Source organism: Magnolia sinica, chromosome 6 (assembly GCF_029962835.1).
Source record: "Magnolia sinica isolate HGM2019 chromosome 6, MsV1, whole genome shotgun sequence".
Taxonomy (NCBI): Eukaryota; Viridiplantae; Streptophyta; class Magnoliopsida; order Magnoliales; family Magnoliaceae; genus Magnolia; species Magnolia sinica.
Window position 1 is genome coordinate 47,916,502 of NC_080578.1, and position 15,843 is coordinate 47,932,344.

Sequence of the window (15,843 nt, forward strand, 5' to 3'; positions counted from 1 at the left end):
CTACTCCTCTGCCATAGTGTTGTTATATGGAAGCTATCACATACACTCTACTCTCATCTCCGCGTATGGGCATTGGTATCTTTTTGAATGCCTTACTCTCACATGAGTGTATGTGATGGCTTACTAACCTGCATAGTCTAACAAGTTTTTTTTTCTGATATGTATATGCCCATGGATGGGCTAGATACTTGTGTTTGTTTTTGGGTGCCCATGGATGGGCTTGATTTTTTTTGTTTGGGATGGATGACATATTACTGCTAACCTTGGGTAGTATATATTTTGGATACTTTGGGTTATGGCTATTTATATCTCATATATCTTTACTGCCATTTTAATTTGGTCTGTTTACTGATCTGCTCTGGATGCTGCTATCATCTGTGAATCTTGTCTCCTGTTTTATTGGGTTTATATCTACTATGGTCTATGATGCTTGATCTTTATGCTCATACTATTAGCCATCACAACTTAGCTTCTTTTTTGAACTAATATGCCTTCAAAGGATATTCTTTTACATCTATCTATTATGCTTATTCTATCTGTCTTTTCTATACTCCCATATGCTTCAACTTCAGTCAATATCTATTATTTCACTATCCTTTGCCAAAGACTGACAAAAAGGGAGAGAACAAATCCACACCCCAAAGGAAAATTGTGTGCAGATGGTGGTGCAGGTGTTAGGGGGAGCAGATGCAAGAAGAAAGGGTGAGCAGCTACTGATTGTTAAAGTCATCTGTGCGTATGAACTAGATAGTTTTGTAAAATTGTGTAAAGTTCATGTACACACAATTTAGGGTGTTCGTCTAGATGTTGTTCTAGGGTGTTTTGGTGTTTTGTCATGTAATTAACAAAGGGGGAGATTGAAAGTGCCCTACTTTGTCAATTAGTATGATCGTTGAGTCAACTAAATAAAGGAGCCCCAAATAGGAAGACTAATAAAGCGTCTGCCTCAACTAGATGTGTGCCCGAACTCGCCACAGGTAAATGTTAGTCTCACATCCCATGTCCCAAACACCAGGTAATTAAAACCCTTAAAATTTGAACAGAACACCTTAGGATTTTTGGTTAGAAAACTTTTTCAAACTTCAAGAAAATCTTTAAGTTTTCTACCTTTGTTGATTTATCGACAAGTGGTTCGATGAAATCAAACCCTGTTGTCGATGTCCTCGAAGCTCACTCGATCTTATCGAAATGAGGACCTAAAATTTTCAACAACTACAATGATATCTGGACTGAATTATCGATGGATCAATGGACTCATTGATATCATCGAAGTTTGAATCTCCAGTCCATCGAGCCAACTCGATAAAATCGACATCAAGTCTGGTGTGTTCAAAATGCTACTAAGGCAAATCATGTAATCCTCGATATATTAAAGTGCTCCTCGATATTATTGGAATTCAAATCTCAATGATATCGGAAGCCCTTCGATGATATCAGATTGGGACACATCTTTTCAGCAAGTTGTTCAGGTTATTTTTTCTCGGATCGAGGCTCACTCGATAAAATTGATATTCAAATATCGATCATATCGAGGCATGGTCAATGTCATGGAAAGTGGACATAAACTATCCAGCAAGCTTATCGAAAAATTTCTTAAAATTATCGATGAATCGACACTGCCCTCGATATCATCGATATTGAAATTCCGATAATATCAAGTGATACTCGATCATATCATATACCTGAAAAATTTCAAAGGCAAGTGCTCTCACATTTTCACATGTCGAGAAATCAAACCTCGTGTCGATGAAATCGGAGTTTGAAATCCGATGACATCGACACTCGTTCGATTTCCTTGACCAGTTGGCAAAAAGTTTCAAAAGCATTTGACAGTTGAGTTCATGTTATCGAGTAGCCAGTCGATGCTATCGAGAGTATATGCTCGATGATATTGACCTTACAAATTGATATCGAACTCTGTAAAAAATGTGACCATTTTTTATCGGTTGGAACCTTTTGGCTATTTAATGAGAGCTTGCCCTTAGTTGCTGGTAGAGAAAATAGAGAGTGCTTTTGTGTTTTTAACCCTAGATCATAAACCCTAAGCCTTTTCTCTCATGAAAGTTCATCCTCCAATCCACCCTCATCATTGACATTCAATAGAGTGGATTGGGGAATGAACTTCCGCATTCAAAGATCCTACAGCTACTACCTTAATGGTAAATCATTAAGCTGGGATGCCTTAAATGGATAGATGATTGGAATTGCTCTATCTCCTTTATAGGAAAACATTTAATAGAGTAGGATTCCATCATAGCCTTGACCCAACCCGTCACCATGTATTGGTACATCTTCTGAGTTGCAGTTCAAGGGAGTAGAAGATTCTTCGTCATTAAAGGAGGAGATCTTCATCAACGCATTGAATGGGGCTCATCTACTTATCTGTAAGTCATTGGAGTCCAGAGAACCCTTGTAATCATTCCTTCTGTAGGATTGGGTCTAAGGTGTTTCTCACCCCTTACAAGCCCTCATAGGAGGCCTCTGATGGGAGTGTATGTGGGGGTGCTTTGTATTGACTCTTGCTCTATGAAGAGCATAAACTGGTTTGAGTTGAACCTGATTTGAAACCTCCGGTTTGAAGTGAACCTGATTTGAAACCTTCGGTTTGAGGTGAACCTGATTTGAAACCTTCGGTTTGAGGTGAACCTGATTTGAAACCTCCGGTTTGAGGTGAACTTGTTGTGAAACCTCCATTGAGGTTCCTTGTGAGGATCCTTGGCCTGTGTGGCCTAAAACTTGGGTGTTGTGTGTCGACCCTTGCTCCTGTGTGGGGCATAAACTGTGTCGTGTATACACGTTGTGTCAGCCTAAGTGTACGTTGTACTGGTTAGAGGTGAACCTGATTTAAAACCTCCGATTTGAGGTAAACCTATTGTGAAACCTTCGTTAGTGAGATCCAGTATACTCAAGGGTTGAGTGCGTCCACCGGAAGTGTAGTAGACAAGTAGTCGAACCACTATAAAAATGACTTTGTTTAAGATTGTTATTGTCTTCCATTACTTGTGCGATTTCCTTAAATACTTTTATATTTGATTATTTGAGATCACATCTCACACACAGTCACATCCATCATGAACTATGATTTGCATCTTGTTTATCTTTCAAATAGTTTTATGACTGGATCCTTTATTTGGCTTGGAAGCCATTAGAGTTACTCTGAAGAAATCCTAATACATGCATATTTACTTAGGATATGATTGATAGGATTTTAAATAACCATAAAATATCAAAAAGTCCTATTCACCCCCCTCTAGGACATATTGGCATATTCCTACTTCAACTAAATTAATCATTACTACAATTTCAGAGAAAATATGCATATATCAGGATTTCTTCAAAGTAACTCTAATGGCTTCCAAGCCAAATAGATGATCCAGTCATAACACTATTTAAAAGATGAACAAGATGCAAATCATAGTTTATGATGGATGTAACTGTGTATGAGGTGTGATCTCAGATAAATAAATTCAAAAGCATTTAGAGAAATCACACAAGCAATCAAAGAAAATATCAATCTTAAACACAACTGTTGTTATAGTGGTTCGACTACTTGTCTACTCCACTTCCAGCAGACGCACTCAACCCTTGAGTGTTCTGAATCTCACTAAAAGAGGTTTCACAAAAGGTTCACCTCAAACCGAAGGTTTTAAATTAGGTTCACCTCTAACCAGTACAACCTACACTTAGGCTGACACAACGTGTCTACACGACACAAGTTTATGCTCCCATGAGCAAGGGTCAACACACAACACCTGACTTTTAGGCCACACAGGCCAAGGATCCACTCAAGGAACCTCACTAGTTTATGCTCCCATGAGCAAGGGTCAACACAAAGCACCCAAGTTTTAAACTGCATAGGTCAAGGACCTAAGAGTTCATGCTCTCCACAGAGCAAGGGTCAATACAAAGCACCCCCACATACACTCCCGTCGGAGGCCTCCTATGAGGACTTGCAAGGGGTGAGAAACACCTTAGACCCAATCCTACACAAGGAATGATCACAAGGGTCCTCTGGACTCTAATGACTTACAGATAAGTAGATGAGCCCCATTTAACACGTTGATGAAGATCTCCTCCTTTGATGATGAAGAATCTTCAGCTCCCTTGAACCGCAACTCAGAAGATGTACCAATATAAAGCAATGAGTTGGGTCAAGGTTATGATATAATCCTACTCTATTAAATGTTTTTCTATAAGGGACATAGAGTGATTTCAATCATCTATGCATTCAAGGCATCCCAGCTTAATGATTTGTCATTAAGGTAGTAGCTGTAGGATCCTTGAATGCAGAAGTTCATTCCCCAATCCACTCTATTGAATGTCAATGGTGAGGGTGGATTGGAGGATGAACTTCCATGAGAGAAAGGGCTTAAGGTATATGATATAGGGTTAAACACACAAAAGCACTCTCTATTTTCTCTACCTACAACCAAGGGCAAGCTCTCATTAAATAGGCAAAAGGTTCTAATGGATATAAAATGGTCACATTTATGACAAAGTTCGATATCATCGAGCAGGGTCGATATCATCGAGCAGGGCCGATATCATCGAGCGTATACTCTCGATAGCATTGACTGGCCGCTCGATGATACGAACTTAATTGTCAAACGCTTATAAAACTTTTTGCCAACTAGTCGAGGAAATTGAATGTGCGTCGATGTCATCAGATTTCGAACTCCTATTTCATCGACATGAGGTTCAATTTCTCAACATTTGAAAATGTGAGAGCACTTGCCTTAGAAATATTTTAAGTATATGATATGATCAAGCATCACTCGATATCATTGGAATTTAAAAATCGATGATATCGGGGGCAGTGTCAATTCATCAATAATTCTAAGGAATTTTCTTATAAGCATGCTGGACAATTTATGTCCACTTTCAATGACATCAACCTTGCCTTGATATGATCGATATTTGAATATCGATTTTATAGAGTGACTCTTGATCCAAGAAAAAGTAACCTGAAAACTTGCTCGATAGATTTGTGTCCCAATCCGATATCATCAAAGGGCTTCCGATCTCATCGAGATTTGAATTCTGAGGATATCGAGGAGCTCTTCGATATATCGGGGATTACATGATTTGCCTTAGCACTACTTTAGACACAACAGACCAGATGTCGATTTTATTGAGTCGGCTCGATGGATTCGAGATTCAAACTTCGATGATATCGATAAGTCCATCGTTTCATTGATAATTCAGTCCAGATATCTTTGTGGTTGTTGGACATCTTAGGTCTTCATTTCGATAAGATCGAGTGAGCTTCGAGGACATCGAGAACAGGGTTCGATTTCATTGAACAACTTATCAATAAATCGACAAAGGTAGAAAACTTAAAGATTTTCCTGGAGTTTGAAAAAGTTTTCTAGCCAAAAACCCTAGCGTGTTCTATTTAATTTTAAGGGTTTTAATTACCTATTTTTTTGGGACATGGGGATGTGAGGCTGAGATTTACCTGTTGCGAGTTCGAGCACACATCCAGTTGAGGAAAACACTTGATCAATCTTCCTATGGAGCTCCTTTGTCTAGCTGACTCAACACTCGCGCTAATTGACAAACCAAGGCACTTTCAGTATATTTCTTCGATAAAGCCTGATTTGAGGAGTTTGCCGACCTCTTCACCAATTATTACATACCGTTCTGTCTTAAGTGCTCGTCGCTTCTACCTCACTGTTCGGTGGTCGAGGTCAACATTCAACTTGTGGACTATTACCTTTAGATCGATACCAGGCATGTCCTGATGGGATCAGGCGAATACATCGGCATGTTTTTGGAGGAGATTCATGACTTCATCTTGCAGAGCCAGAGTTAATGATGAGTTGATCTGCACAGTTCTGGTTGGGTTGGATTCGTCGAGCGGGTTGCTTACGAGATCCTCCATTAGGTACCCTCTATCGACCGAGTCCTCCCAATGGTGTAGAGAGGTGATGGTCATTGTTTGGTGTTGGATTCTCAATGTCATGGAGTAACATTGCCGAGCTTCTTATTGATCTCCTTTCACTAGCCTGGCCCCGTGCTCGGTCAGGAACTTCATTGCGAGATAGTACATTAATATCATTGCTCATAGAGTGTTGAGAGAAGGTTATCCGAGAATGATGTTGTAAACAGAAGGGCAGTCAACCACCAAGAAGTCAATCATGTCATTGTTTGGTTCTATCCATCTCCCGTTGTGACTGGGAGTTGTATGGATCCTTCCGAAGTGACTTAGTCTCCCGCAAAACCATGCAAGGGAGTTTTGACAAGTCAGAGTCATGACCTCCTGACTCCCATCTTAGTGAAGGCTTTAATGATGATGATGTCCGTCGAGCTGCCAGTGTCCACCAATTTCTGAAACACTTTGCAATTGGCTATAGTTATGGTCACCACCAACGCATCATCGTAGGAGTGATGGATACCTCGGGCATCTTCTTTGGTGAAGGTCGGATCATAGGATGCTACTTTCTGTTCCTTTGGAGGCCTGCTAGTGGCGTTGATTTGATGCTTCAAACTGTAATGATTGATACTTTAGGCATGAGCTCTCCGTGCTTGGTTTAAGTCTCTTCCCCTGGCGAGTCCATCATGGTGTGAATTTCTCCGGTGGCTTCATTATTGATGGGTTGCTCATTCTTACGGTCTATCCGATCTTCTCTCCTACTGACATATTCTCGCAAGTGTCCATTGCAGATGAGGGCCTTGATCTCCTCTTTTAAATCGACGTAGTCGCTGGTTGAATGATCGTGGTCGCGGTGGAAGTGGTAGTACTTATGCCTGTCCTGCTTGTCGGCATTGGATTTCATCTTGTTTGGCTATTTTAGGATTCGTTTGTCTTGAACCTCCATGAGGATTTATTCGGGCATCACATTGAGGGGGTGTATGAAGTGAACCTGCTCTCAGGCCGTCTGTTCGGGCGCTGACTTCTAGTTGACTTGTTGTCCTTTCTCCGTTTGTTACTATTGGTCGGGGTTTGTTCCTCCTTAGGTTGCTTTTCCCCAGCCATGCTTCCCTTGTTCCGAGCATCTTTTAAGGAGCTAAAAAGCTCCTCGATGTTGGAATGTTTCTAAGCTCAATTGAGGAGATCGACCAATGTTGTTGGTGGGTTCTTGCCGAGTGAGAAGAGGAACCTCCCCTCCCTTAAGCCTCCCATTATGACAACTAAGGCAATCTCTTCTGAGTGCCCCTCTACTTGCATCAACTCCAAGTTGAAGTGTTTGATGTAGTCCTTCAGCAGCTCATCCTCTTTTTAAATAATGGTGAGGAGGTGAGTAGTCGGCTTGAGCCTTTCCTTTCCTCTAATGAAGTTAGCGATGAATGCTTTGCTAAGTTGTGAGAATGAGCTGATCGACTGTGGCTTCAATTACCGGAACCACTTTCAAGTTGCTCCTATTAGGGTCAGGGAAAATGGTCGACACATGATAGTGGTTGATACACCTTGAAGTTCCATCCAAGCCTAAAAAGATTCCAGGTGTTCGGCTGGGTCAGTGGTTCCAGAGTATGGGGCGATCTGGGGCATTCGAAACCTAGGTGGGAGCTGGGCATGCATGATATTAGTGGTAAACGGCGGCTCAGTTTCTTCTAGTATTGCTTCTATTAAGGTCAAAGCGTGTGCGCGATAAGCCTACTGTATGTCACTAATCTAGCCCCATAGTTTATTGAGTTTAGCTTCCCAAGGATCTTCTCTTTCGATCATTGCCTCGGCTGTGGTTTCAGGAGCTTTACCGCACATCTTCTTCTCCAATTCCTAGTGTAAGTTGGAGGCTGCCAATGCGACAATGCTCAAAACATGATCTGCTTGCTCCTTCGGGAGTCGGTGGGTGCTTCAGATAGTGCAGGAATTTCTGTGACCGCTCGAGCTGTTGCTTTCCCAGCCCCCGTGACGAGGGGAGGGTTCTATTGCTCTAACATTCGCTTTATCAAGTTAATATTGTTAGTCAATGCCTCAACTTGTTGCTCAAGAGAGATAAGCCATCCTCCCTAATTCTAGGATCGTTGCATCAGTCTTGCAGGTGTAGATCAGCCTATAGTTGGGAAGATGAATCCTGGTGGTCAGCATACTACTCTGGTGGCACAAGATCGGGTGCAATAGTGGATGTTTGAGTTTTCTTTCTCCCTTTCACCATTGTTGAACCTTGGTGGATTATGAGAACGACTTTCAACGTCGTTCCTACAGACGGTGCCAAATTGTTGATACAGAAATCTGGTTAGACCTTCAAGCACTTGTATAAGGAACAGACAAAGGAGACCCTAGCTAATACATGAGACTCTCTGATGCTTAAATCAGGTAGGGAATCTGGGTATAGTCGTAAATAGGGTTTTAATCTAGAGATTGTACGTGCCTTTCACCATTAGGGATGAACTTATTTATAGGTAGGAGAGGGTGCTGGAGTGGAAGGTTGCCTCCCTGTTTGGTAGGTGCATATCGCAGAAGGATTCGAATCCCATATGTGTCATGAAGATTTCCCGAGATCATCGACTAAGATGCCGGGCAGATCCGTGTTGCGATTGCCTTCCTAAATCCTCAACTGGCATTTCGGGTAGATACCATCGGGACCAGGTCAGAACAATAGAGGTGGGATTATGCCAACCTGGGTGTTATGCCGACTTTGATGTTTTGTCGAATTTGCCTTGGCATCGGGCAGATTAACAGGCTTTCTGACCTACTCTTGAGGACGGTTGCAAGATCGAGTCCAATCTGGTTTCCTTCTCAGGAGTGGTGCCTTCAATAGTATTTGTAACCGGCCGACCTTATTATAAAACCCAACCTGAGTGCATGTGTGTGTATCTGTGTGCGCATTTCGTTTCTTTCGGTCCTGCGATCCTACCGGTCAAATCCCAGCAACCCGCAACCCTCGGATAGTGTTTGCGGTCATCCTTAAGTCCAGTCACATTGACCCGACCCGGATCGACCCGAAACCTATGCCATCTTGTTCACATCATCGTTGTGGTTCCAATGTCGGGTCCCATGCATCCATCCGATGTGTAGATCATAAGTTACAGGCATTTTATCATTTTAGCCCTTTGATCATGATTATGTGGCCCACCTAGAGTGGTGTATACATTTTTCCAAGATGGCCCATCCCATTTGTACAATTTCTAACCAACACTACCCAAACCTCCATCTTCTACACTACCCACACCACCAACACTACCCATCCCTAGTCTATAGCCACCATCTAGCCCTTCTTTTGCTAGCTCATGATGAGCTCTCTAACCCATGCCTCCATTCCCTAAAGAGAGCATGATGGAATTCTCTAATCTAGGTGGTGTCTTTTAGAGAGACCATCATTGCATTTCTACAACACCTCTCTCTCTCTCTCTTCTCTCCCTCTCATTTCTCCCTTCTCTCTTTTCACTCTCCCTAGCAAGAGGGTGGGATGTCCCCACCATCCTCTCATATTCCAGCCCCCTTTTTCCTCCATTTTCTCTCAATCCATCCGTCCATATCCCATCCTGCCCATTGATCTTGCTTCCATGGTTCACTAGGAGCTAGGTGATATAGTTTTGGTGGAGATCAAGAGGTGGGTGCTCCTTTAGATGTGTAATTTCATTTCTCTAGTATAGATCTTCTTATTTCTTTCATTTGGGAAGTGTAGGACCCACCAATCAATGGTGGAGATCCTACACAATCCCTTGGATATGTCCAAATGGCCTATCTTATGCATGCATGTCCCATGCATGGGGTTTTCCTCTATGGACCCCATCATGGTGGTATCCTTTGATTTCATAGCATGATAGGTCATCTAGATCTTAGCATCATGGTGAGGATGGCATCCCAACCATCCATTTTGATTATAGGCCATGCATGTGCTAGATTCATGTTGTAATTATAAATCAATGAAGATTTGTGGGAGTGATTGTTCTTAGGAGGGCTCATTAGTGGCGGAGCCCTTTCCCTATGGCCAGATTATTTCCCTCTCTCTCTCCTTTTTTTCTTGATTTTCCCTCATGTGTGTGTGGCCCATTTGGTGGGCCTTAGGATGTCTAGAAAATTCAGTAATGGTGGGACGCCCATGCCAACTATTTCTCTGATTTTTGGGTGTCCCATTTGCTGCCCAAATGATGCATACAAGGTGTGTGGACTTGAGTTTATGATTTGCACATTTGTGGGGCCTACTAAGGAATGCCACACCTCTCTTTATTTGATGTATTTATCCAGATATGGGCTGGTATATCCAGCTATATATGGTTGTCCAGAAATTCTGGACTGTTTGCATGGAATGTTGTGTCTGATTTTTGGCTTGGGGTTTACCCATGATTTCAATCCCTTTTCTCCCTGATGAGGGGTGTCCCTTGGAGGGGTGGACCCCACCTTGAACTATGTTAAATCCCTCCTCCAACTGTCCATTCAAAAGCACCCAAAAAGGCAGGCCCATAGGGGTGGAAGGTCCACCTTGCTAGACCATCCAGCCCTATTCAATGAAGGGGAAACACTAATATTAGCTTGACCTTTTGAGTTAGTGGGTCACTTTTGTGGACCCCACCTTGTTGTACCTTCAAATAAAATTTATGGCCCATCCATCCCCTTTTGGGATAAGATTGGGCCCACTTTAATGGATGAACATTGTATGGACAACAACATATTTTGTGTAGCAGATTTTAATTTCCTACACAGCTGTCCATGTGTTTTCTTTATGTTTTGCTTGGGTTTATGCCTTCCTAATTGGCCCATCATGTAGGGACCCATCTCAGGTATGTGGGCCACCCTTTTTCCACCCAAAATTGGGGTGTTTGCAGCTGGACTGGCAGCCCATAGCTGGACGTTCCAGCTGGGCTGATGTCCAACCATGGGCTGGCCGTGCACCCCATTTGGCCCACCTTGATGTATGGTTTTATCCAAGCCGTTCCCCCTCTCACATGGTCCATTCCCTAGTGGGACATCCACAAGTGGGGCCCACTTTGGTGTTACCCTGGGGTAGCCGTCCAGGCCCCCATGACCGTCCACCAAGGATGCCCAGCCTATGGGCTGCAGCTAGACTTGTAGTCCAGCAGCTAGCCCGCTTGGTGTTTGTGTTGTATCCACTCCTCTTATCTGGTGGGACCCAATGTGACATGTATGGGTCATCAGGGAACAGTGAAAGTGCCCTGGTTTGTCAATTAGCATGATTGTTGAGTTAGCTAGACAGAGAGGCTCCAGAGGAAGATCAATCAACCGTCTGCCTCAACTGAATGTGGGCCCGAACTTGCCACAGGTAAATCTTAGCCTCACATCCCATGTCCCAAAACACTAGGTAATTAAAACCCTTAAAATTGATTAGAATATCATAGGATTTTTGGGTTAGAAAACTTTTTCAAACTTAAGAAAATCTCTAAGTTTTCTACATCTATCGATTTATCAATAGACTGATCGATGTAATCAAATAGTACTGTCGATGTCCTCGAAGCTCACTCGATATTATCAAAATGAGGACATAATTTGTCCAGCAACCACATATATCTCTGGACAGAAGTATCGATGTATCGATAATTGTATCGATATCATCGAAATTTGAATTTCGAGTCTATCGAAGTTGACTCGATAAAATTGACATCATATATGTTGTGTCCAAAGGTAAATCATGAAAACTTCAATATATTGAAGTACTCCTCGATATCCTCGGAATTCAAATTTCAATGTTATCAAAAGCCCTTCGATGATATTAGATTGGACACTTTGTTAACCAGCAATATTTTCAAGTGGTTTTTATCTTAGATCAAGGGTCACTCGATAAAATCGATATTCAAATATCGATGATATCGAAGCTGGGTCGATTGCATCGAGAATGGACATAAAATGTCCAGCAAGCTTAACTGAAAAATCCTTTGGATTTATCGATGCATCGACACAACTACCGATATAATCGACATTCAAATTCCGATGATATCGAGTGTGCCTTGACCATACCTTTTGACCTGAAATATTTTCAAAGGCAAGTCTCTCTCATTTTCAAATGTCGAGGAATCGATCCTTGTGTCGATGAAATCGGAGTTTAAAATCCGATGACATCGACACAATTTCGATTTCCTCAACCAGCTGGCAAAATGTTTTAAAAGCGTATGACATTTGAGTTTGTGTCATCAAGCGGCCAGTTGATGAATAGAAAGTATACGCTCGATGACATCGACCCTGCTCGATGATATCGAACTCTGTCATAAATGTGACTGTTTTATATCCGTTGGAACCTTTTGTATATTTAATGAGAGCTTATCCTTAGTTGCTGTAGAGAAAGAAGAGAGTGCTTTTGAGTGTTTAACCTTAAATCACATATCCAAAGCCTTTTCTCTCATGGGAGTTCATCCTCCAATCCACCCTCATCATTGACATTCAATAGAGTGGATTGGGGAATGAACTTCCTCATTCAAGGATCCTCCATCTACCACCTTAATGGCAAATCATTAAGTTGGGATGCCTTGAATGCATAGATGATTGGAATCACTCTATCTCCCTTATAGGAAAATATTCAATAGAGTAGGATTCCATTATAACCTTAACCTAACTCGTCGCCATGTATTGTTACATCTTCTGAGTTATGGATCAAGGAAGCTAAAGTTCTTCATCAAAGGAGGAGATCTTCAACAATGCTAAAAGGGACTCATCTGCTTATTTGTAAGTTATTAGAGCCAAGAGGACCATTGTGATCATTCCTTTGTAGGATTAGGTTTAAGGTGTTTCTCACCCCTTGCAAGCCCTCGTAGGAGGCCTCCGGTGTGCCTAAAAGTGGGTGCTTTATGTTGACCCTTACTCTTTAGAGAGCATAAACTCTTAGGTCCTTGTAGTAGGTCCTTGACCAGGGTAGTCTAAAAGTTGGGTGTGTTGTGTTGACCCTTGCTTGTGGGAGCATAAACTTGTGAGGTTCCTTGAGTGGATCATTAGCCAGTGTGCCTAAAATTGGGTGTTATGTGTTGACCCTTGCTCGTGGAGCATAAACAGTCAGCTTAGGTGTATGTTGTAAAGGTGTAGGTTGTACTAGTTAGAGGTGAACCTATTATGAAACCTCCTTAGTGAAATCCGGTACACTCAAAGGTTGAGTGTGTCAACCGGGAGTGGAGTAGACAAGTAGTCGAACCACTATAAAAATGATTGTGTTTGTGATTGATATTGTCTTCAATTACTTATGTGATTTCCATATATGCCTTCATATTTAAGATCACATCTCACACACAATTACATCCATCATAAACTCGTAATTTGCTTCTTGTTTATCATTCAAATAATTTTATGATTGGATCCTCTACCGGCTTGGAAGCCAGTAGAGTTACCTTGAATAATCCTAATGTATGCTTACTTTTAGGATAAGATTGATAGGATTTTAAATAACCATAAAATATCAAAAAGTCCTATTCACCCCCCTCTAGGACATATTGGCATATTCCTACTTCAATTAAAGCGGTCATTACTACAATTTCAATTGGTATCAGAGTGGGTCTCTCTTAAGGGCTTCATTGCCTAGAAAGTGATCTTAACTGAAGTTTGTAATATGGCCAAAGGAGAGGGCTTATCGGTCACTAGACCTCCTATATTTGATAGATCAAATTATGCATACTGGAAGGCAAAATGCATTACTTTATGAGATCTTTGGATCATGATGTTTGGGATGTAGTTGAAAGAGGATATATGCCACCAACTGATCAAATTGTACTTGAAAATAGCACAACTATCACCAAACCAAAAGCCAAAGAGATGTGGATAGCATTTGATAAAGAAAAGCAAACCTCTAAAGCTAAAGCTATGAATGCCATCTATTGTGCTATGTCCCAAGAAGTTTTCAATCAAATCAGTATGTGTGGGACAGCTAAAGAAACATGGGACTTGTTGGAAACAACCCATGAAGGAACAAGCACTGTAAAGAGATCTAAACTGCAACTCCTAAGATCACAGTTTAAAAGTCTCATAATGGAAGAGCATGAGACCTTCATAGAATTTTTCATAAAATTGAACATCATTTGCAACTCCATGGGTGGATTAGGTGAGAAAGTTCCGGTCCCAAAAATCTGTAGAAAAATATTAAGATCATTACCGGAACAGTTCAATCCTAAAGTAACAACCATTGAAGAATATAGAAACATAGATGAAATGAAAGTAGAAGAACTAGTAGGTTCCCTACAAACATTTGAACTATACTTCAAACAAACCCCTAAATCCAAAACTACTGTCCTTAAAACATCAAAGAATATACCAAATGAGGATATTGAAAGTGAAAGAGAAAATGAAGATGAAGAAGTGGCTTTATTGGTACAACGGTTCATAAAATTCTTTAAGAAAAATCGTAGCCGTCCATTTAAAGGAAGAAAGGTGGACAACAAACATTCTGCAGGTAAATTTGGTAAAAAAGACCAAAAAACCACAATGTTATGCCTATCAGAAGTTTGGACACCTGTCTACTGAATGCCCAAATAGAAAAACTAAGGGTCAAGTTATGGCTGCCACATGGGATGATACAGATGAGTTGAACTCAGAATCTAGCGACTCAAAGAGCGATGAAGATCAAAAATCTTTGAAAATTCTTATGGTCTCCACTTGCTCCAATCATTCCCATTGAAACTGAGAAGGAGGAAGAACCGCAAGCCACTAAATCATTTCCATCAGATAATGAGGAAACTGAAAAGGAAGAAGAAGAAGAACAAAATAAACTATAGGATGCTTACAATCAACTTTACATCCATAGCTTCAACATTGTTAGAAGACTTGGAATATCTGAAAACAAAAAGGAATTGCTGCAAAAAGATCTGGATAAAACCATGAAAATTAATACACATTTAATTAATGATTTATAACAATATCATTCTGATAATGATAGATTAGAAAGAATCAACACCTTCCTTAAATCCGAGTCTGAAAAACTAAACAAGCAGGTTGAGATATTAAAAGACAAAAACATGCTCCTTCAAAATGAAAATTACACACTCCTGTTTGATTTAGAAGAATCCAGAAAACTTGCTAAGATAAATTATAAGTTTTCCCAAAGTGGTGAGAAGCTAGAAAAATTGTTAAGGATGAGAAGACAGGGAAAGGACAAGAGTGGCTTAGGATATGATAAATTTAAAACAAAAACTGGAAATGCAGTAAAAATACCTGAAAAATTTGCTGCTTCAGGAAGTAAAACAAGAACCACTCCTGTTTGTCATGTATGTGGTGATTCTAGTCACTATAAGTTTGAATGCATGTCTTCTAGGAGGACTCAACATTATTCTGGTCAAAATCATATTGATAAATTCAAGCTAATCAGAAAAACAATACAAAATGTCAAGAGTCCACCTAGGAATATGGATAAACAAAATACACATCCATCACCACCTAGAATGAATGACAGAATGAAGGAGTTATTGAATCAAGTGGCTGAGTTAAACAAGAAAACTAATTCTACCACAGTTAAAAATTCTGTCACAAAATGGATAGTGAAAGAAAAGAAAAATTGCCCGATAACTCACTCTATTCATATGCCCTGAAATATTAAGCATAGAAAGACAAGTCCAGATCATGCATCTAGATCTGGATAGTGGCTGAAATGATGCAATTTTTGTTAAACTCTTAATTCTATATCTAAGGTCTCTCACCTCATCTTTTGTATATAAACATCTTGATGTTTATAATTTTTTATTGTACAATGCTTGTACAAAATTTTTTCTGCTGTGTATACTGGTTGATATAAAGAAATACTTTACTACACATAAAAGATTGTCAATATGCTGATAAATGATAAGTATACATCTTCGATATGTTTATCGATAATTCATGGGGTCTCTCGATTAAATCGACCAAGGATCGATATCATCGACGCCTCTTTAGAATCCGAGATGTCAAATGATTAAGAATATTATCAAAGGTAGTCTCGATAACATTGAGTGGGGTCCATCGATATCATCGAAAAGATGTTTGATGATATCGAA